The sequence below is a fragment of the Phalangium opilio genome, unplaced genomic scaffold (genome assembly GCF_054372755.1).
Source record: "Phalangium opilio isolate 3A_F unplaced genomic scaffold, DU_Popi_V2 ptg000042l_1, whole genome shotgun sequence".
NCBI lineage: Eukaryota > Metazoa > Arthropoda > Arachnida > Opiliones > Phalangiidae > Phalangium > Phalangium opilio.
Genome location: NW_028324166.1, coordinates 2,112,394 through 2,134,140, shown reverse-complemented (window position 1 = coordinate 2,134,140; position 21,747 = coordinate 2,112,394). Strand labels below are relative to the sequence as shown.

The 21,747-nt window shown below is 38.5% G+C and overlaps 1 protein-coding gene across 1 annotated transcript in view; it reads left to right on the top strand.

The window, feature by feature from the left end:
• The window catches only part of LOC149678243 (xylosyl- and glucuronyltransferase LARGE2s-like), a 126,011-nt gene that overhangs the window by 33,633 nt on the left and 70,631 nt on the right, over window positions 1–21,747 (top strand). The window contains exons 2-3 of the mRNA XM_089836252.1: window positions 1,765–1,877; window positions 18,154–18,321. The gene's annotated coding sequence lies outside the window, so the exon portion shown is untranslated. The remainder of the gene's footprint in view (window positions 1–1,764; window positions 1,878–18,153; window positions 18,322–21,747) is intronic.

Genomic DNA, 21,747 nt, shown 5'->3' with positions numbered 1-21,747 from the left:
GAACTTTCCTTCTGAAATGAAAGAAAATGTTTTGCTGTTAAAAGAAATATAGCTACTACGTTTAATTTTTTATGAAATTGATTTGAGTCTGTATAGACCTTTTTGATTGTGATTTGATGTCATAGTGAAAGTAAGGTTTATTGTCTGTACCAGGAATACATAAAGATAATTGGAATCATTGTTACCCATATCTAACATGTTAATTAAATTTCTATGCGGGGTTTGGGGGCGGGGCTTAGATAGAACTTACTGTTAGTCACGCCCCATAATTCTTCCGTCTTTCTAACCGCAATTTCATTGGTTAGTTTTAGTTGCAACGCGGGTTCCTATAGGCGCACGCAAGGTACAACTTGTAGTGGGATAGATTATACGAAAGGTAAAATTCGTCACTAGCACCTCCCACAATACCCGTCTAGATACGTTGAGAAAATGGCTACACGCTATTATTCCTAGTAGCTATATGCATTTTTTACACTAACGACGATTTTATAAGTTTGCAATTAAATGCGCATGCGCTGTCTTTTGAGAAATGAATTTTAAATAATCTCTAACGATATTTCGAAGAGAATTACTTTACATTTTTAAAATTCAAGTATTTAAAAATACCGAAATATTATGATAGGACAATTTAAACATTGCGATCTCTTTAACTAACCAGTATATCATCAGAAATGCTCTTATTACATTGTCAAAGGCTTATTAGAACTTCGCTCGTTCATTTTACAGAAAAGGTCTATGTTATCGAGGGTAAAAGTCAAAAAGCAGGGATTTGGGGGGATGGAGGTCAAGTCAAGCCTTTAAAACCAGGGTCTTTGATTTACTAGCTCGCTACGCCCCTGGGAATTTAAAGTTTGAAAAAAATAAAAGAGAGTAAAGGGGTTTCGAATGTCTGCGACGGGATATTTACGCCCCGCTAAAACCCTCCTCTAGTCTCCGATTCCAACCAATATAGGCTTATGTCCTTTTATGTAAGACCGTACTGTGGAGTGGAAAGGCTGCATTTTTTTACTCCGTTTTTAGATTCACCACTCTAGCTGTATAGGTTATGAATTGTATCTTGGAACATGCACGAGACTTTGTCCGTCTGTTTGTAACGCTTCTGCTTTCAGCTACAGGTAGATGGCGCCTTAGGCCTACAGGTGGTTGACTGTACCGTGGTGTGAAGTGAAGGGCTTTATTTTTTTGCTCCGTTTAGATGAAAAGGTTATGAATTCTAACTTGAAAGCTGTCCGTCTGTTTGTAACGCCTCATCTTTCAGCTACAGGAAGATGGCGCCTTAGGCCTACAGGTGTTATTTTTAGTAGGACTGTACCGTGGAATGAAAAGACAATTTTTTTACTGAATTTTAAGCCTCACCATTTTAGCTGTAAAGGCTATGAATTCTAACTTGTCCGTCTGTTTGTAACGCTTCAACTCTTAGAATTTGCAAGAAGGTGGCGCCTTACTTAGACTTTACCGTGGCTTCATTTTTAGTGCGTTTTTAGATTAACTACTCTAGCTGTAACCGCTATGAATTCTAGCTTGAAACATGAACAAGACTTTGTCCGTCTGTTTGTAACGCTTCATTTTTCAGCTGCAGAAAGATGGCGCCTTAGGCCTACATGTGTCCTTTTATGTAAGACTGTACCGTTGAGTGGGGAATAAGGACAATATTTTTTGCCGCGTTTTTTTCAAATTCACCACTAATGTTAAGTTTTATCTGTGATAGTTAACCTTATTGAGTAATTAATAATAATTTTGTAAATTATTTTGCTTTATTTTAAGGTTCCGATCTAGACGAGACGCAGTTTCAAAGAATACATATCCATCTCTCCATTTGAGTCGCTGTTACTGCTGTTACCATCTTATAACTTAATCATAAAACGAAGTAAAGAAAGGTAAGCTTGATTTTAAAGTACACTTATTATCACAGCCAATCCTTCTTGTTATTGTATCTCGGCTGTAAGTTGAGTTGGTAAAAAGCCATATGGCGTTGAATCCGAAAATACATATTTTTTCTCTGGGTTCTGTTATTCGAATATATATTGGCTGTGTTTTATTACACGTTTCATAATATCGAGGTGCTGAATCGTAACTCGACGACGCCTCGTTTTAGACTTCATACGCCTTCTCTATATTCACTCCTGATACTATACTAGTTACCAGGCTTGAAATGAATCAAATCTCCGTGTTAGGAACTAGTGTTTTATACTTATTTCAAGACTGAGTTTCGATTCTATATAGACTCTCTCTTAAAGTGTTATTGGCCTCACGCCAAATGTATGTCATATTTCATTTCAAATTGGTTATTTTCAATTTTTTTTCTTTTTTGGCTAGCTGTTTATCCAATAAGTATATTTGCGGATTAACAACTCCATGCATTGCATTGCATTGCATGCCCTATTGGTTTTTCAATATATTAGGCTCTGTTGCTGATAAGTGATAACAGGAATGCATATGGCTAATAGGAAAAATTGTGTACGTGGCATTTTCGCTCAACGTGTCTATGTAGGCAGCTTTACTATTCATTGTATAGTTCCTTATTTTACTTCTGCTTTAACTAAAACCATAAGTTTATCATGCCTCTAAGTACACAAATATGGGTTACAACTGGGCATCTTCCGCACGCTACTGTGACGTCAGAACTCGTATAGCGCTAAGATCCGAAGAGAGAAAATTTGAAATTTCTGTCGCGGTGCAGCCACCAAACAGTCGAGACGATTACTAAATGGGTCACGTGAAAAAATCATCCAATGGAATAAAGGAGATTTTTACGTTTCGTATAGGCAGGCATTGGAGGGGAACGAATTTTACTTAAGCAACCTCAAAATCCCTCTCTCTCTCTCTCTCTCTCTCTCTCTCTCTCTCTCGTGAGATAGAGGCGGTTTGCCATAGGAGTAGCAGCCATTTCTCTACTTAAAGGCATGATAAACTTATGCTAAAACGGATACGTAATTTTGAGCCATACGTTGTTACTTGAGGGATGACCCTTTGTAACGAAAAGACGCCGAACTCTTCCACGTAGAACTACATTAAAGCGGTTAAATATAGCGTATATTCTTTCTAATTTTCGGGAGAATTGCTTTGTGTATAAATACGCTTAAAGGGGAAATGACTTGATGCTGAAAAGTGTAGCTTATGGAAGACGCATTAATTCCAGGAGATTAATCTAGTCGACTTATCATTTGGCGAACATTAAGGAGAGTGACGAGAGTCGTCGACGAGCGCGGTTAAATGTTCCTAGCTAAATTAAAACCCTTAATTCACCTCTTGCCAGAGGAATGTCATCATTTTCCCCAGCTTCCTCCTCCCGAGCATCGCAATACCCTTTTCCCTCTGTTCTGTTCTGCTCAGAACTATATTGTGTTTTCCCCATTAAAGCATACGTAGAGGGACTCGGCAGTGCTTTTAATTTACTTCTAAATAACATCCTGAAACTTCTAATGAAGTTTTCGAAGGATTCTTTAGGAGGTAATGTAACTAGAATGCCTTGAATACCACCAATAATATTGATACTTACTGAGACGTCTTTCGAAGGGTGTTGAACTTGATGTATGTTCAAATGATATTTTGCGTTAAATGTTTTGGGAATTGGTGACCCCTGCTATATTCGTATTGCATAAATGGGGGTTGAACAAATGCCTGATTTTCATGAACTTCAATTTATGCCGTTCAAGTATTTTCCACTCTACTTGTTGAATGTTCTGGTTGAAAATTCCATTTTTTGGTAGCCTTTCGAACGCCTTCGTTGTTCCACGTCTTGATAACCCTATTTGATCAACAATCGTTCTTCCACGTCTTGGTAAACCTTTTTGATCAGCATTCGTTGCTCCACGTTCTGGTAACCTATTTGGATTTCGATCAAACAACACAACAACTTCGATCCTATACTGACCATGTACGTGGATATAAAACGTTTTGGTTCATACGTGATCAAATCAACTTGATCAAATTTAATTATAAACAAGTTTTGATGATATTAAGATCCACTGCATCCAATATTTGATGGCTCAAATTAACGATTGAATATAAAATCGAATCGTGTTGCGTATTCTTGGTACAATCGAGACTCATTCTTGTTGAAAAGAAAGCGGGAGATGAACGGGGGTACCCCAGTTTCAGCCCTTATATATAGTTCCGGGAGTCGGCATTTGGCTTTAGAGTTGGGAGGGAGATTGGGAAAGTCACTTCCGGTTACTTCCGGTCTTCCGGTTCGTTGCTTGCTCTTCCTCTCTTTTCTCTTTTCCGCCTCGATACAAGAAAACATTCGCTCTATCGTCTAGAATAGACTTTCCATTATCAAAAGTAAACCGATAATAACACTCACTCAGAAGAAGTATATATACTCAAATTCATTTTGTTATAGTCTAAAAGTTCATTAAAGCAAAAGTAAATAGATTATATGACCAAAAAGTTAATAGCTTTAAGTCAATCATTCTTTGCTATGTAAATGAGTATCGAGTATCACGTGGCTCTCTTGTAACCATGCAGTTGGATGTTCGTCATAGAAGCAACAAGAGATATTGGAAAGCAGTACAAATTGCTTAGCATCATGGGAGTAAATTTGATGCAACTTCATTGGTAGTCGCACTAACGTGTGGGGAAAATTATTTGAAATACGTGACAGGCATCACGTGACGCCAAGATACAAAGACTCCACATGAAGTGGGACTGGACACTTAGTCATATTTCTTTTGATTGCAATGCAAATTCCTCCAGAGTGATACTGTGATTGGTAGTTTTCGAAATGAAACGACCTAAGTTTTTTTGAACCACGCCTTACCTTAGTCCCGTGTCTATGACGTATTTAGACCAAAATGAGACCAAATAATTTAAAAAATTGTTGAAAACTCTGAACATAGTTCCACTAATTAATCAGAATTAGTGCATTAAATTCTTACTTATTCAAGACTTACTTTAAAGGACTTTTGTTATCATACAAACTAAATCGAGGATTGTAATGAGTTTCGCATTTTCTTTCATCTTGGACTTAAGTTTGGTTCCTTTAAAGAAGTAAGTGGGGGGTGGAAGTTGTTTCGCCGGAAACGGAAGTAAAGGAGGAAGTTGATGGTAACTCATTCCGATAGATTTTGTGTTTGATCGTTTTTAATTTATTTTCCTCTGTTTCTCTCTCTCTCTTTCTCTCTGTGATCTCCTCGGCACTCGGCACTTCACGTACTTCTCCATTATTTGCTCGCGAATCCAATCCCGAAACTTTTCGAAAGATCTTTATTTTTAAAGAACTTTGTTAATGCACTTTTATCTCTTGAAGATTTACCTTTTCAAGAGACCAGTATAGTATAAAGAAAGAATAAATGAAATGAAATGCTGCAGGGAGAGAATTTCATGATGATTAGAATTTCAAACTTGAGTTTCTTATTACGTTTTAAGTTAAAACCTTTTACTATCGGTCATGCATTTATGATTTCTTTGCCAAAGTTTTCAAACATGGACTTGCGCCATTTTAAAGAGGACCTGTTGTGAGGTAAATACATTGAAAAAAACCTGGAATTACATGGGGGAAAAAACCTGGACATTTTAGGGAAATACATGGGGAAATAACCTGAAAATATCAGAGAAATGAAAAAAAAAACCTGAAAATATCAGGGAAATACATTGGAAAAAACCTGGAAATATCAGGGAAATAAATGGGGGAAAAACCTGGAAATATCAGGGAAATAAATGGGGGAAAAAACCTGGAAATATCAGGGAAATAAATGGGGGAAAAACCTGGAAATATCAGGGAAATAAATGGGGAAAAACCTGGAAATATCAGGGAAATAAATGGGGAAAAAACCTGGAAATATCAGGGAAATAAATGGGGAAAAACCTGGAAATATCAGGGAAATAAATGGAGAAAAAACCTGGAAATATCAGGGAAATAAATGGGGAAAAAACCTGGAAATATCAGGGAAATAAATGGGGAAAAACCTGGAATATGTTAGGGAAATACATGGGAAAACCTGATAATATCAAGGAAATACATGAGAAAAAACCAGGAAATAGATGGGAGCAAAACCCTGGAAATACAAAGAACAACCTGGAAAATATCAGGGAAATACATGGGAACAAAACCCTGGAAATACAAAGAACAACCTGGAAAATATCAGGGAAATACATGGGAACAATCTGGAAAATATCAGGGAAATACATGGGAACAATCTGGAGATGTCATAGAAATGCATAGGAAAAACGTGAAAATGTCATGGAAATATTTAAGAAGGAAAAAAAACCTGAATATGTCGGGGAAATATATAGCAAAAACCCTTAAAATATCAGGGAAATATATAGGGAAAAACCCTTAAAATATCAGGGAAATATATAGGAAAAAACCCATAAAATATGAGGGAAATATATAGGAAAAAAACCCTTAAAATATCAGGGAAATATATAGGAAAAAAAACCCTTAAAATATCAGGGAAATATATAGGAAAAAACCCTTAAAATATCAGGGAAATACGTGGCCAAAAACCCCTTAAAATATCAGGAAAACCTCTTTTCCAGAAGTTTATGAACCCTGTAAAAATATTGAATTTGTAAAACTATGAATGAAAATTAAATTTTTATAACTTAGGCGCTGCATGCAGCGACTTCAAAGTATTATTTAAGAATATACTCGGTATTATCGAACCATAGGTAAAGAGTGACTGGGCACAGCCATTCAGGAGGCAATTTAAGTCAATAATAGATTTACCTTTAAAGCGTTCCTTATTGACCGTTTTCCGCCAAACACAAAAGTTAATGGTCCGCGCCCCTCGCCCCTCGCAACAGTCCAAAACATATCCCAACCTCCTATAGACCATTTCACCCCGAAACACCAGCGTTTCTTTAACAATGCTAAAACCAAGATTCCACTGAACTATCCAAGTATAGCTTCATTGAAATGCACCATTACCATTTCTTAAACCAGGATCGAAGATTCAAAGTTATACAAAGAGCAAATAATGGTATCAAGAACCTATTTAAATCCCGAGAACGTTGACATGTAGAACTGGGGCTTAGGTTTTTTTCCCTGTTGTTTTGGTAAGTTGATAAAGGGAGGGTGAAATGGAAAACTGTTTGCTTTTAATTTTTCAACTAATTATAAGATCAATCTGCATATAGTGAAACACCCAGGAAATACCTATGATGAATGATTTTAAAATTCGAATTAGTTTACTTAAGATTTCATAGATAATTTGAAATTAGCACCTTCGACCAATCACGTAACGGCCTGCCTTCTTGTTAACAAAATTTATTACGTGGCACGCTCTATATCTCGCGCCACGGTTGTCATATTAAGCACAATTTTTATAAAATCTCGCTCTAAATTTCATCCTTCCTAGAGCATGGCACGTGAATTTTGTTGACAAGAAGGCGGGGCGTTACGTGATTGGTCGGAGGTGCTTATTTCAAAGTATCTATAAAATCTAATAGAACTAATTTGAATTTATAATTCATTAATCATGGGTATTTTGCTACGCTAAATTTCATCCTTCATAGAGCATGGCACGTGAATTTAGTTGACAAGAAGGCGGGGCGTTACCTGATTGGTCGAAGGTGCCAATTTCGAATTATCCATAAAATCTTAAGTAAACTAATTTGAATGTTTAAAATCATTCTGAGCTGGTATTTCCTTAATGTTTCACAATGCAGATTGGTCTAATATAATTAGAATAAGAATCTATTAGAAAAAATCACTTCACTTCACTTCACCATCCCTTTAACAACTTGATGAAAAATACAGGATGTTTCAAAAACGATAGTACTTTTGATTGAAGTTCTTCCTTTCCTCGGAGGTACTGTTTAGTCCAGGGTATATTCCAAGTGGTATGAACTCTGAATTCCATTCCAATTGGAGTATCGGAAAGATAACAAGGTAGGGGCGGGTTGGGGCGAGGGTTGGGTGAAACTGCACCGCGGTTCCGAGAAGGAGAGAGAGATCCTTTTGTTGACCGCTTTTTCATGTCCGTGGGAAAAAGTCGGACGACGCCGTTCGATATATATACTAAAGGTGCAATTTGCTAACTGAGAGTCTGTATAGAGAGTACCTAGAATGGGAGTCGTAATGCGGATGGGTAGGTACCTGAATAATAAGGAAGGACACACCACAGGTCAGGGATAACCTGGATATGGATAGGTCCGGCTATTTTAAAATGGGTCAAGTAGCTCAGCGAAAGGTCAGGGATTTTTTTGTTAATTTCAACAATGTTAGGGAATTTTATGAGTGCGTCAAAGTAAGAGAAAAGACAGGGAATTTTATGGATACGTCGAAGTCACGGAAAATTCCGAATTTATGGATACGTCGAAGTCACGGAAAATTCCGAATTTATGGATACGTCGAAGTCACGGAAAATTCAGAATTTTGTGGATACGTCGAAGTCAGGGAAAATTCAGAATTTGTGGATACGTCGAAGTCAGGGAAAATTCAGAATTTGTGGATACGTCGAAGTCAGGGAAAATTCAGAATTTGTGGATACGTCGAAGTCAGGGAAAATTCAGAATTTTGTGGATACGTCGAAGTCAGGGAAAACTCAGAATTTTGTGGATACGTCGAAGTCAGGGAAAATTCAGAATTTTGTGGATACGTCGAAGTCAGGGAAAATTCAGAATTTTGTGGATACGTCGAAGTCAGGGAAAATTCAGAATTTTGTGGATACGTCGAAGTCAGGGAAAATTCAGAATTTTGTGGATACGTCGAAGTCAGGGAAAATTCAGAATTTTGTGGATACGTCGAAGTCAGGGAAAATTCAGAATTTTGTGGATACGTCGAAGTCAGGGAAAATTCAGAATTTTGTGGATACGTCGAAGTCAGGGAAAATTCAGAATTTTGTGGATACGTCGAAGTCAGGGAAAATTCAGAATTTTGTGGATACGTCGAAGTCAGGGAAAATTCAGAATTTTGTGGATACGTCGAAGTCAGGGAAAATTCAGAATTTTGTGGATACGTCGAAGTCAGGGAAAATTCAGAATTTTATGGGTACATAAAAGTCAGGGCAATTTTATGACTTTTCAACAATGTCAGGGAAAGTCAACATTTTATGAATTTCAATTTTGTCAAGTGGCTAAAATATCTGCTTTTCAACCGTTTGACGTTTTAAAAACCGTTTTAAGCGGGATCACGTTTTTGACCAAGAAACCGAAAAAAAGCTCTCTTCGCACGCTCTTACCTGTTTCCAGAACTGTAAAACTCGCGTTCAACCTTAGCTTAGCTATAACATTACCAAAATCTCCCCTCTGGAGAAACAAAACGAAACGACAAAAACAAATCCCAAACGGTTAAAGACCCAAACCTGGAAATGGAATCAATAGTTCTCGGCAATCTCTAGAGGGGACAGAAAACATCGTGTTTGGGTGGGTGGTTCCAAAACGTGTGTATTTATTCTGATGCACGAGAGTTACGTTACCAAATAGTAAGCCATATTGCTAAGCCTCGGCGCCGTTTTTTTTGCATATAAGTTTATAATATGTGTTCACTATAAGTTTGTCACTGGTAACTTAGAAACTGGAGCTTGTAATTTCGAAGTGAGTGAGGTAGGTCATAGATTCAAGGTAAAGCGACATAGCCTGGTGAGGCTCTGTCAAAGGCTTAGTACAGACCAGAGAATGGATAGATATAATTTTAGAAGTAGGAATGGAGAATAGAGTAATATCTGGGCGCGCGTCAAAGTCCCGGACCCCCCTTCCACGGGATGGAGGGGGGGGGTATGAAGGAAGAGGCGGACCACGTCATAGCGACAGAGGTAATAAAAAGGAATTACGTATTTTTCGCCGTCCCCGTCAGCAACGTCATCAAAACGTAGTTGAATTGAGCCAATAAGATAAATTAAACTTTTCGTTACGTGTTGGAGGGAGGGGCTCTACACTGGGTGGTCTATGAGTCGGACTGAAGTAAATACTAACCGTTCCGTTCTCCATTCCTACTTCTAAAGTTTCATACTTATGGGACGTATCTTATAAACCTATGGTATAAGCTTTAAAAGAACGAAGCGTATGCATTGCTAGTTGCATGGTAGCATCGGAGGCGCGGTTGGTTTCAAACAAGAGAAAGTACTTTCGAAGAGTAGTTGCCGTTGCGCGTGCCAAACAGCAACAAGGAGGAAAAAGGATCACCCCCAATACATACATACATTTCCAAATCTCGGGTCACAACAAAGAAAAATGGACGACTAACAAGACTGGACCGTACAAATTGTATGTACGCCTGCACTTAGAGCGTCAAATACGTCGTACCAGAACTTCTCTTCGAAAGAAGTGTACTGCCACAAAGCTGGATAATTGTAACATAATTCTTGCCAACATTATTTTACATTTGGAGTGCGCAAGGTTGCTAAACCCAATCACATACGCGATAAATAGTTCCCTACTCATCATAGCGCTGCTCAAATATCTGCCAAGGCGCATGCGCTTGTGTGTTTTTGTCCCAACCACGTCACAAGACAATCAAGGTTTGTGCCTACTTGATTGCAGGGGATTTAATAAATACCAAACTTATGGAACTCACCCTGCACGATGCGTTGGCTACCCATCTGAAGTTTGATGAGCAAGGGAGAGCAAACAAAAATGGTGCCATGATCCCGGGAGGCATCATGAACATTACATAACTAAAGTATTAAGAGGATGCGAGTGTCATCCTTCTTCTATTATCCCCTTCTGGCTTTACTTTCTAACTGATGCACTTAGCATTATTTCTATTTGCTTTTGATATAATATTCTAAGCCAAGATCTTTCTTTTCCATTAAGTGATATTTTATTTAAAACATGAAATTTGAAACTATGTATAAATTTCATCCTCTCCCTTTCTCTCGCTAGTACTTTGCGATATTCTTGACGTTCTATTCTATGTCCGCTTGAAAACCCATGAGGAATCTAGCTAGGCAATCTAAAAGATCGTTTCATACTGTAAGTTCTATTGTAGCATAGCCTTTTTTCATTGCAAACTCGTAAGCCAAGACTGTTACGTTATGTCTTACTAAGTAATGTAAACTCGGGATGAGATAATCTGTTAGAAAACTACGAAAGAATTTTTTGTTAAAGTGAAAATACTTTACTGAAGAATTTCCTTTGTAGGAAAATCACTCCAGCTTTTCTTTAAGATGTTTAAGAGAAAGGTATGGCGTAGGGATACGTGCGGTTAAATTTCGTAAGAGTTAAAGTAGTGCTGAGTGTCTTCCATCAACATTTTACAAAATTTGCAGTTTCTGAATATTGTAATATAGGGAATATTTTCTAAACTCGACTTCCTCAATTATCATTAAGTCTCCATTTTTAAGTCAGTTTTTATGATATGGATATCAACAGGAATACATGCAACTTATTGGAATGATAGCGGAGAAATATTCACTGAAACTATCTGGGCGGATTTTATGGGAGGAGCTAGACTAATCAATGTGAATGACGAATTTTAATTCGCGAATAGTTTATCTTGCTGACATTGCTCCTTGGCGCGATGCAGAATACCTAATGGGGGGGGGGCTATCAAGTCTCAACATGTGTGTTAATTGGTTCTCTGTATGTAATTTCCGAAATGGTCTATACCCAAGGCCATAACCATATCATAAGTTTATGCAGTATGTTCCATAAGTATGACACTACCTATACTTCGTAATCCTAGAGACTTAAAGTTCGAGAACGACAAGCGACAATGGATTACACTCGGTGGTTAATTTTGCAGGACTTCCATCTAGGTCTTAATTAGTCTACATTACTAAGCCCAAATTGACAGCAGCCCCTCACCAGGCCTCCCTCGCTTTACCTCGAATCTATGACCTACCTCACTCACTTCATGAGAAGCTCTAGTTTCTAAGTTACCAGTGACAAACTTATGGAAAATATCTTATGAACGTAGCAATTCTGCACGCCTTTAAAACGTGAAAAGGGTTTTTTTTTATTCCCTGGTTTTCTGGAGCTGAGGACGAACTGGGGGTTGACGAAGTCGTTGGGGCGTAGATATCGTCCTTCCGACACATTGCTTTCTGTCCTTGCTACAATCTACGCAGTCTTTCCTTTTTTTGTCCACCGATTTTCATGAAAGAAACGTTCCCGGTCCCGGAGATAGTGACTGGTAGGGTTGACTTTTCTATATTCGTTCAAATTTTTTATACATACTTATATATATATTTCCTGGTCTGCTTCCGGAAGCAGAGTGACTTAAGTTCCATGCAGCTTGCTTTGTCAAAAGATTCTTGGGTATTAACCTTAATGCCAGCATGCACGCCCCCTTCCCTTTTTAAGACGTTTGCGTCATGGTCACGTGAGCGAGCAACCTGAAGATGGTGTAGCTGTTGCGCTCGAGTTTAAACCTTTTTATAAAGGACAATACGGTTGTACAGATTTATTTGATTAAGAATGGTTAACTATATATAGGAAGTTGCATAATTTGTTTTAGGGTTATGAATGTTTTGAGTCCTCTGTTTTATATAGCATTTGGAATATTATTAGGGGTTTTGTTTGTAGAGCCAGAAGGGGATAATAGAAGAAGGATGCCATCTTGAAAAATGGTGGCCAGAAATCTTAAACACGTTTCTTGAAGGAATGATGTTCTAGCGTTTCAATATATTTCACTAATATTAGAAGGGGATAATAGAAGAAGGATGACACTCTGTATCCTCTTAATACTTTAGTTATGTAATGTTCATGATTCTTCCCGGGCTCATGGCACCATTTTTGTTTGCTCTCCCTGCTCATCAAACTTCAGATGGGTAACTATCGCACCGTGCAGGGTGAATTCTATAACTGTTTGGTATTTACTAAATCCTTAGCCATCAACCCACAAACCTTGATTGTCTTGTGACGTGGAGTGACAAAAACTCACAAGCGCATGGGCCTTGGCAAATAGTTAAGCAGCGCTAATAGAGTAATGATGAGTAGGGAACTATTTATCGCGTATATGTGCATTATTCGGTTTTGTAACCTTGTGAACTCCAAATGTAAAATAATGTTGGGAAGAATCATGTTACAATTACAGTCCACGCTTTGTGGTGGTTCATTTCTCTCAAAGAGCAGCTACTATTATATCCTTCTGGTCAACGATGTTGGGGGGAAGAATCATATTACAATTACCCCACCCGTTTTGTGGTGGTACACTTCTCTCAAAGAGCACCTAGTATTATATCCTTCTGGTTCATAAAATCAGAAATGAATTTATTTATAATTAATCAGTTTGAACCAGAAGGATATAATACTGGCTGCTCTTTGAGAGAAGTGTACCACCACATGTTCTTTCTTCTTTCCAGTTCTTTGTCCAGTACACTTCTCTCGAAGAGAAGTATTATATACTTCTGATCAAACTGATTTAATTAAAGTATATAAACAAATTCATTTTTGATTTAGTATATATTAATACAGTATTTGAAATATTATAAAAAAAAATTGTCAAATTATGTTTAATGGAGTTTCTATCTTGGCTCGTACGAGCAAGGCGTGTACAGAATGATTTTCTCATAAATTATGATTTCCGATATTGTCTCCTGTCCATATTTCGGTCGCCATGACGTTGGCAGCGGCGGAAGGAGCGTCTTAAGGCACTTATGCTAATAACCTTAGCGTCATTAATCATTAAAGCAGAATTTAACTGGTCCGGAGATAATACAACCGTTAACGAGCTTCAACCATACGGGGAAACCCCTTACCCCTTCCCTCTCTGCTTTCCTACACTCTCTCACTTTAATCATCAAAACTTCATTAGTTAAACACAATTTATAGATTCGTATAGAAGCTTCGCGTGTGTATGTGTGTGATTCGCTATTCGCTGATTCCCGAACTATACTCTGCTTTGACGAATGGCCCGGTTTGTGTTATTCTGTGTTTGAAGTTTAGCATGCCGTTCGGTACAGATCTATCTCGTTAATTTACTACTGCCAAATATTGCTTTAATATTATTGCCATGGATGGTGCAATTGTGAATTGCATAATAACAAAAGTTAATAGGAATTACCAAAGTAAGGGGTAACTGCATGACCCTTTCAAAGGGGGAGATGTAACGTAGAGGTCGGCATGCCCACCAGCTCTCGCGAGTCAATTTTAAAATTTCAAACTAGGGTTAGCAGTAACGATGTCAAAATGTGATATCTAGTTTATTAGGGAGAAGGTATAAGATGCCTAAGTGTTCGCGTGCCATAGTCCTAGTCCCCCTTTCAAAATACAAGGGGGGGACGTAAAAGGAGGCCACCGGGTTATTTCGCCTCTCCTCAGTCGGAAAATATGACTGTAATTTTCGTCATTCGCGTCGTGCTGACGTGAGTTTTCAAGAACCAACCAATGAGATGCTGGTTGTAATTTAGAGGCGGGGATTAACTCCGGGGTACCTACGTTTGGACTGGAGATAAAGCTGGAAATGTGGCGAATTTAAACCTTCTCCCTAATAATTAGATATCTCTTCTTGTGATGTGTATAAGATTGAGCTGAAGCAAGCCTAAGCCTTATTTCTCGCATACTTTTCACCTTCTACGTCACAGGCAACTAACCTCTCAACTTCCGGTAGCGCGAAATCACTTTCGTTTCTCGTCCCAGAACTACAAAGTCCATGATTTAGCAATTGCAATTGTTTAATAACGATCCACGGGGTACAGAATCGAAAGTGTCCTACCCCGTTCTAAACGTCAGTGTGACAATGTTTTCCTCTAGGTCGTTTATCAGTTTTGCACGTACCACGCCGTAAGGGGGTCAATCCGTACGTTACAGATTCATTTTCAACTTTAGTACCTAGGAAACTGACTTTATTTGGAGACAGTCAATCCTGCCTTTGGTAGCGCTGTCAAACGACTTGGGAGAGATTTTATAGGGGTCTAGGCATTGAATTGGTAAGAAGAGGCACGTGACGACCTTCTGACCTTATTTTATCCTAGAGCTGACCGACGTGATTTATGTCCTCGCGACTTTTTCTTTCTTTTTTTGGGGACGGGGTAGGGAAGGGGGTCCTTTCAGAGTTGATCAACCGAGTGCGCCACCGTTGAATTCGTTCCACATTTACCCCGTAGATGTTTTAGCCCCGTCCCGTTAATGTCGCTTCGATGGAAGTAGTGCAATTGTGCATAGTGTAGTTCGTTGTCGTCGTTGTAGTTGTAGTGGTGGTGGTTGGTGTTTTGATTGTTACTTTGCTGATAGGGAAATTGGGTGAATATATTTTTAAAATACCTTTTGTTCTAAATATTTTTCCTTACTATATATAGTGCTTTGCCAGGGTTTCTTCAATTACCATGAGTGTGTAAGGTATGTTCCATTAGTATGACAATACTTCGTAATTCTAGAGACTTACAGCTCGAGCTAGTTCGAGAACAACAAGCGAGAATTGAAGTCCTACACTCGGTGGTTAATTTTGCAGTCCATCTTCCTATTAAGTCTGCATTAATAAGCCTTTGACAGCGCCTTCCCACCAGGCGTCGCTTTACCCCGAATCTATGACCTACCTCACTCACTTCATGACAAGCTCCAGTTTGTAGCCAAAGACCAACTTATTTAAACATATCTTATGACCTTACGGTTAAACCTTTAACACTGACTCCGTCTTGTTATTCTTTTGTCTTGGTTGCTGGTCTGATTTGGGTCGCTGTAGTACTCGTGTTTTTTTTTCCACCACGCACTCAGACACAGAAAAAGAGAGTGCCTTTTATTTCCGGTTGTTTTTCTTATTTTTCCCACGCTGACCTTCGACCCTGCAGTATTTGTTTGTTGTTGCTTTCTATTTGATTCTTGTCTTGTAACGAACAACGTAACGCGTACGCAGCTTTCCAACAATTACTAGGCCTTGTAGGTTGTTTTTTTTTTGTACCTATTGGGCGTGACTCTAACTCGTAATTTATGCGTTGTGTATCAAAGGGACCCAACCGACCGACACGGGGTGGATACTATTAGCCCGATTACACGCCTCATTATGCAAGAAAACCCCAAAATGTATTTAGTGTACCTTGCATTCACGGTGAAAGTGAGTTAGGTATAGGCAAGCTTTTGCTTCGTATGGGTGATCTAACAAAATGTATTGGGTCGTGTAATTTCAAGTAGAATGGACCAGGGAGAATTGAGGTAAGATGGAGTGGAATTGAGTGATGATGGGCGACCTGCGGCATGCACCGTAACTCTCCCGGAGTACCTCGCGTACGCTGCTACCCTTTGGTAGGCGATTGTTTGTTAAGTGCTGCCGCGTAGTGCCATTGTATTTGTATTAGAACTAGGTTCTATTTTTAAGACAGAAGGGCGGCCTTTACGACCCTACCTAAACGCAGAGGATGCTGGGAGCTAGGACTTCGGTGCCGTTCCGTAGGTGAGGGTACAGAGGCAAGGGAGCTAACAGCTCTGACCCTGAAACGTCACACCCTTCTATCTCTTACTGGAGTTTCATCCCCCTAACGGTTGGAAACAGTATTCTAAGCGCAAAAATTCCAACCAGAGGGGGCTGTGTGACGTCAGACTATCTCTAGTTTCCCCGTAGCCAGTTGTTAGCTCCCTATAGGTTTCCACTCCATCCCTCTCTCCTTTAAGAAACTGGCACCCTTTATTTTGGCTCTCCAGGTGTAGACAAACATAAAAACACCTTTTCTTTTGGAGTGGCACAGCATCCTATAAATATGGTCTGTAATATGGGGTGCTTTGGCGTTTGAGTAATGGGTAAAACATTTCTCAGGCGACCAAGAACAGCAGCTTTTAAAAATAAACCGGTGCATGCAGTCGGGGAGATTTAAATAAAGCGTGGCTTATTGTTTGTTCTTGAGTACTTATAATGTACGTGAGCTGGTATTCTTGAAGATGTAAGCGCAGTAAATGAGGCGTGAAAGCCAGTCCAACCCCCCAAATCATCAGTTTCAATTTTTATTTAGTTTCGCCTATAATTTAACCTCATGTCGAAACTATTGTTATATTGTTTAAGAGTATCTGGAATGTTAAGGGTCTTTTGGAACACTGAGTAATGTGGAACATACCTCGCTTGGAAGAGACGTGTACTGAGCCTTGACAAAATTCCTTAGGCCCTGGACTTATTTTTTATTCATTACATGCACTCAGAAGTGTATAATACTTCTCTTCGAGAGAAGTGTACCACCACAAGAACCAATGAGATGCTGGCTGGTTGTAATTTATAGGCGGTGATTAACTCCGGACAGGCTACGTTTGGACTGGAGATGAAGAGCTGGAAATGTGCAGGCGAATTTATACCTTCTCCCTAATAAACTAGATATCACTTCTTGGTTAAACTGTATAAAGTTTAAAATTGTAGTCCCTGAAAGCGTTAGTTTCTTCAATGGTTTCCCAACTTGTTCCGGCGCTAATCGGCAACGATCTAGGAAAACCGTGCTTTAAGCTAAAGCTCGTTCGGCACGTTCTGGGAATAATTCGACTGTATGTATGGCCCATGAAAGTCATTCTTTCAGAAAGATTGAACAAACACGAAGCGCAATGGTGCAATGCCTATTGCCAGATCGACTTATCCCCTATTAACTTCCGCCCGTACCATTGTATATACAGTCAGTTTATCCAAAGAGGCGTGTATAAAAGCTAGTTCATTTTATTTTTGCAAAGTATTATTATAATGTATTGAAAAAGGCTCTTTCTTATGTTTTTGTTCAGTTTTTTATGGGTGCTGTATTTTGTTCTCCGTTTTTAATAAAATTTGAGAAATTTGGAATGCATTAATTCTTCATGATAAGGCCTTTAATTTAAAGGGCAAGTTTAATTTAAAATGCACTTTTTAACTAATTAAATTAATGAGGAATAGGGTATTTTTCTCTTTAAAATAAAACAAGTTTCGTTAAAATCGGTTAAGATTTCACCAATATACAAATTTTTGAAATAATTTAAACCATGCATGCTGGTTTGTGGTATTCAAAATGCGCGGGAATCGTTTACTTTCACCTACTACGTCATAATTACGTCAGACGTTAGCTCACGCGCCATCTCTCGCGAGTCACGCGCTTGAATATAAGGTTTCAAACTAGGCTTAGCCATAACCACAGCCAACTCGATCACGCAAGTTGCACGCGCATCAATATTAAATTTCAAACTAGGCTTAGCCATAATCACTGCCAACTCGATAAAGCAAGTTGCACTGATCGAGTGCGTTGTTCCATAACATTGTGTTTAAGATTAGGCTTAAGTCTAAGCCTAATTTCTTGGATACTTTTCCATGTTACGTCGCAGGGAGCTAAAAATCAACTTCAAGTAGATAGTACATTTATTTATTTCAAATATGTTTCTTTATTTTTGCAGGGAATTCAGTGTTTTATTTGGATGTGCCAAATTGTATCTTCCAAGTGGTATGTGACGTCTTCGGAATGAGTTGGGACAAACGGAACTAAAAGCCTCTTTATTTGGAAATTCGGGACGGGCCTTTGTCGACGAACACGTTTCTTAACAGAGAGAAAGAGAAAGAGAGAGGTAAGAGAAAGTTTATATATACGTACATAAAAGAATACATATCCAATACAACTGCATGCCTTGTCGAAATGTCTCGACGCCAGTCATCTCGTGTTTAATCGGACATCGCGTAAAAGGTTATGTACTTTTATTTAACGACATCCCCTTTGACACGTACGATTAACAAGTGCTCTTTATTTATTGACTTGTAAATTACGTTGTAATTGTCGCGGTTTATGTCGTGTTTGTGCTATAATCAATTAACTCGATCCGCACTCGGTGCCATTTAATAATAAGAATAGTAGCAGATTTAACCATTCGGTCTACCACAAGCCTCAGCCTGTGACGCTGAAAATTGTTTTGAGTAGAAGTTCAGCTTAAGTACTAAGGTCTTGTTTTTTTCAGGGAGAAGTCAGGGAAAATTAAATATGGATGTGAATTTTCTTGGAAAAGTCAGGGAAATTGAAATATGGATGTGAATATTCTTGGAAAAGTCAGAGAAAATTAAACAGGGATGCGAATTGTCAGGGAAATTTAAAATGAATGTGAAATTTGAGGGAAAAGTAAGGGAGAATTAAATATGGATGTGAATTGTCAGGGAAAAGTCAGGGAGAATTAAATATGGATGTGAATTTTCTGGGAAAAGTAAGGGAGAATTAAATATGGATGTGAATTGTCAGGGAAATGTAAGGGAGAATTAAATATGGATGTGAATTTTCTGGGAAAAGTAAGGGAGAATTAAATATGGATGTGAATTTTCTGGGAAAAGTAAGGGAGAATTAAATATGGATGTGAATTTTCTGGGAAAAGTAAGGGAGAATTAAATATGGATGTGAATTGTCAGGGAAATGTAAGGGAGAATTAAATATGGATGTGAATTTTCTGGGAAATGTAAGGGAGAATTAAATACGGATGTGAATTTTCTGGGAAAAGTCAGGGAGAATTAAATACGGTTGTGAATTTTCTGGTAAAAGTCAGGGAGAATTAAATATGGATGTGAATTTTCTGGGAAAAGTCAGGGAGAATTAAATATGGATGTGAATTGTCAGGGAAATGTAAGGGAGAATTAAATACGGATGTGAATTTTCTGGGAAAAGTCAGGGAGAATTAAATACGGTTGTGAATTTTCTGGTAAAAGTCAGGGAGAATTAAATATGGATGTGAATTTTCTGGGAAAAGTCAGGGAGAATTAAATATGGATGTGAATTGTCAGGGAAAAGTAAGGGAGAATTAAATATGGATGTGAATTGTCAGGGAAATGTAAGGGAGAATTAAATATGGATGTGAATTTTCTGGGAAAAGTCAGGGAGAATTAAATACGGTTGTGAATTTTCTGGTAAAAGTCAGGGAGAATTAAATATGGATGTGAATTATCACGGAAAATTGAAGTTGTCCCTTCGACTTATTATTACAATGCGTAATTAATGACTCTGTTAATTTTAATGAACTTAGTCCAATCGATAAAACGTAACGAACCTCCAATAACCAAACCTATCAATATCTTTGAAGTTTGAACCAATGAAATATTGGTTGTGTGTATGTCGAAGCTAAAGTGCATCCCCTATAGCTGACAATGTAGAGGGGGGCCAGTAATATTGTTTCCTAGCTTAGTGACCCGAAGAGAATAAGCTTGGCGTTGTAAGCGACTTTTTGGGCACTTTCGAAGGGGCCCCCTCCCCCCAATCCTTCCCACGGATGAAAATGGTTCCTCTATGAAAGGAAAGAGCTGCTGGTTCATTTCGTCGTCTTTTTTAAGAAAAAAGAGCATTGCTCCGATATAAAGAAGAGTAAAAACACGGATTGCCACTTAAAGAAAGTGACTGGGCCGAGACGAACCTCGTGTTATACGGATATGCCACTATGCCCATATATATATATATATATAGAAAAAGCTTGCTTTTTTATCTAGGAATTATATTTCATCGCTCGATCCTCTTTCTATATACAGGGTGTTTTTGAAAGGTCCATCAATAATGAAGGAGCGTGTTTATGTTATTTTGCATTCCAAGCCACTGTTTTCAAGTTAGCATTGAAGTAATTTCCGTATGACCCCTTGAATTTAGTTAGATAATTGAAATACAACTGTAATTTAATTAAGGGATCATCCCTAAAACATTCAAATCATAACTCGTAAACAGTGGCTCGGACGTCAAAATGTCATAGAACATTTTCGACTCAAAATGGCCCAATAAACACGCTCCTTCATTATTGATGGACTTTTCGGAAACACCCTGTATGCCAATTTACCATAGAGGATATGCAGTAGAAGAGTTGAAACGGACGTTAACTTAAGATTAACATCGCTGCAAAATCTTAATCTATATTAATCAAAGTCCTGAATGACTGACTGATATCAACGCCCAGCCTAAACCGCTTGCCCTAATATAGAAGGCTGAAAATTTGCAGGGACGTTACTCATAAGTAGTAGGCGCGTACTATGAAAGATTTTTCCAATCCGCCGCCATCTTAATAAATGGCGCCCAGAAATGTAAAAAACTTTCTCTATGCAACAAAGTCCGCGCGTTTCAACAGTTTTCACAAATATTTAGTACACTGGTTTCCTTTAACCTATAGACGGGCTGAATGGTCTTTTGGGTTCGATTTGTTGCCATTTTTTTAAATGACGACCCGAAATTTAAAAACCCTTCCGCAAGAAAAGTAATAAAAAATGTCGCGACGGGCTGACGGGCAACGCCGAGTGCCTTCCCTCCTAGGGTGCTACAAAAATATTAGTCATCAGTAAAATCTACCCGTTCTTGTTATCATTTTGGCATCTTTCTATATCTATCTATAAATCTTTGTTTTTGTAATATAACCTGGTGGGTCGCTTTTCCGTTAACTCCGATGTGTTGAGTGGTAAACATTTCTACAGGGGCTGTACGATTAACACCGGCTGTTTTCCGCCTATATGGCAGCTTCCCCTATGAACGTAATTTCGTTTGAAAGTCTTTTGTATTAAGTGCGACGCATCCTAAATGATGCTTGGGTCTTACTGTTTATCGATAGAAAAATCTATTAAATTTTTACATCGTAAGAATTCCAGTATATCAAGGTCATCATAAATTTAAGATACCTCAGAAATTAGTGATAAACACACGAGTAAGTTGTAAAATGAACTGTATTTTTCTGGTGTTCACGGTACGAATTGAGTCACCACCCATTGAAATGAATGGCCTTTCAACTTTGGTGTATCTCGCTCATTAACAATTTCGTATTCACCCGGCCCGTAATTTTCCAATCCCTCACCCAAAAACATGATCGTATATACGGTAAGTAGCAACCACGTACTTAAACGAGACCCTGCTGCTGTAGGTGGCGCTTCGACAAGGGGAGGGGGCGGAACTTTTACGGATATTGTAGATGAGGCGTACGTCCCATCCTACCCCGTTTTATCTTTCCGCCGACGTAGACTTTTCAATTGACGTTTCAATTAAAAGATGATCAATT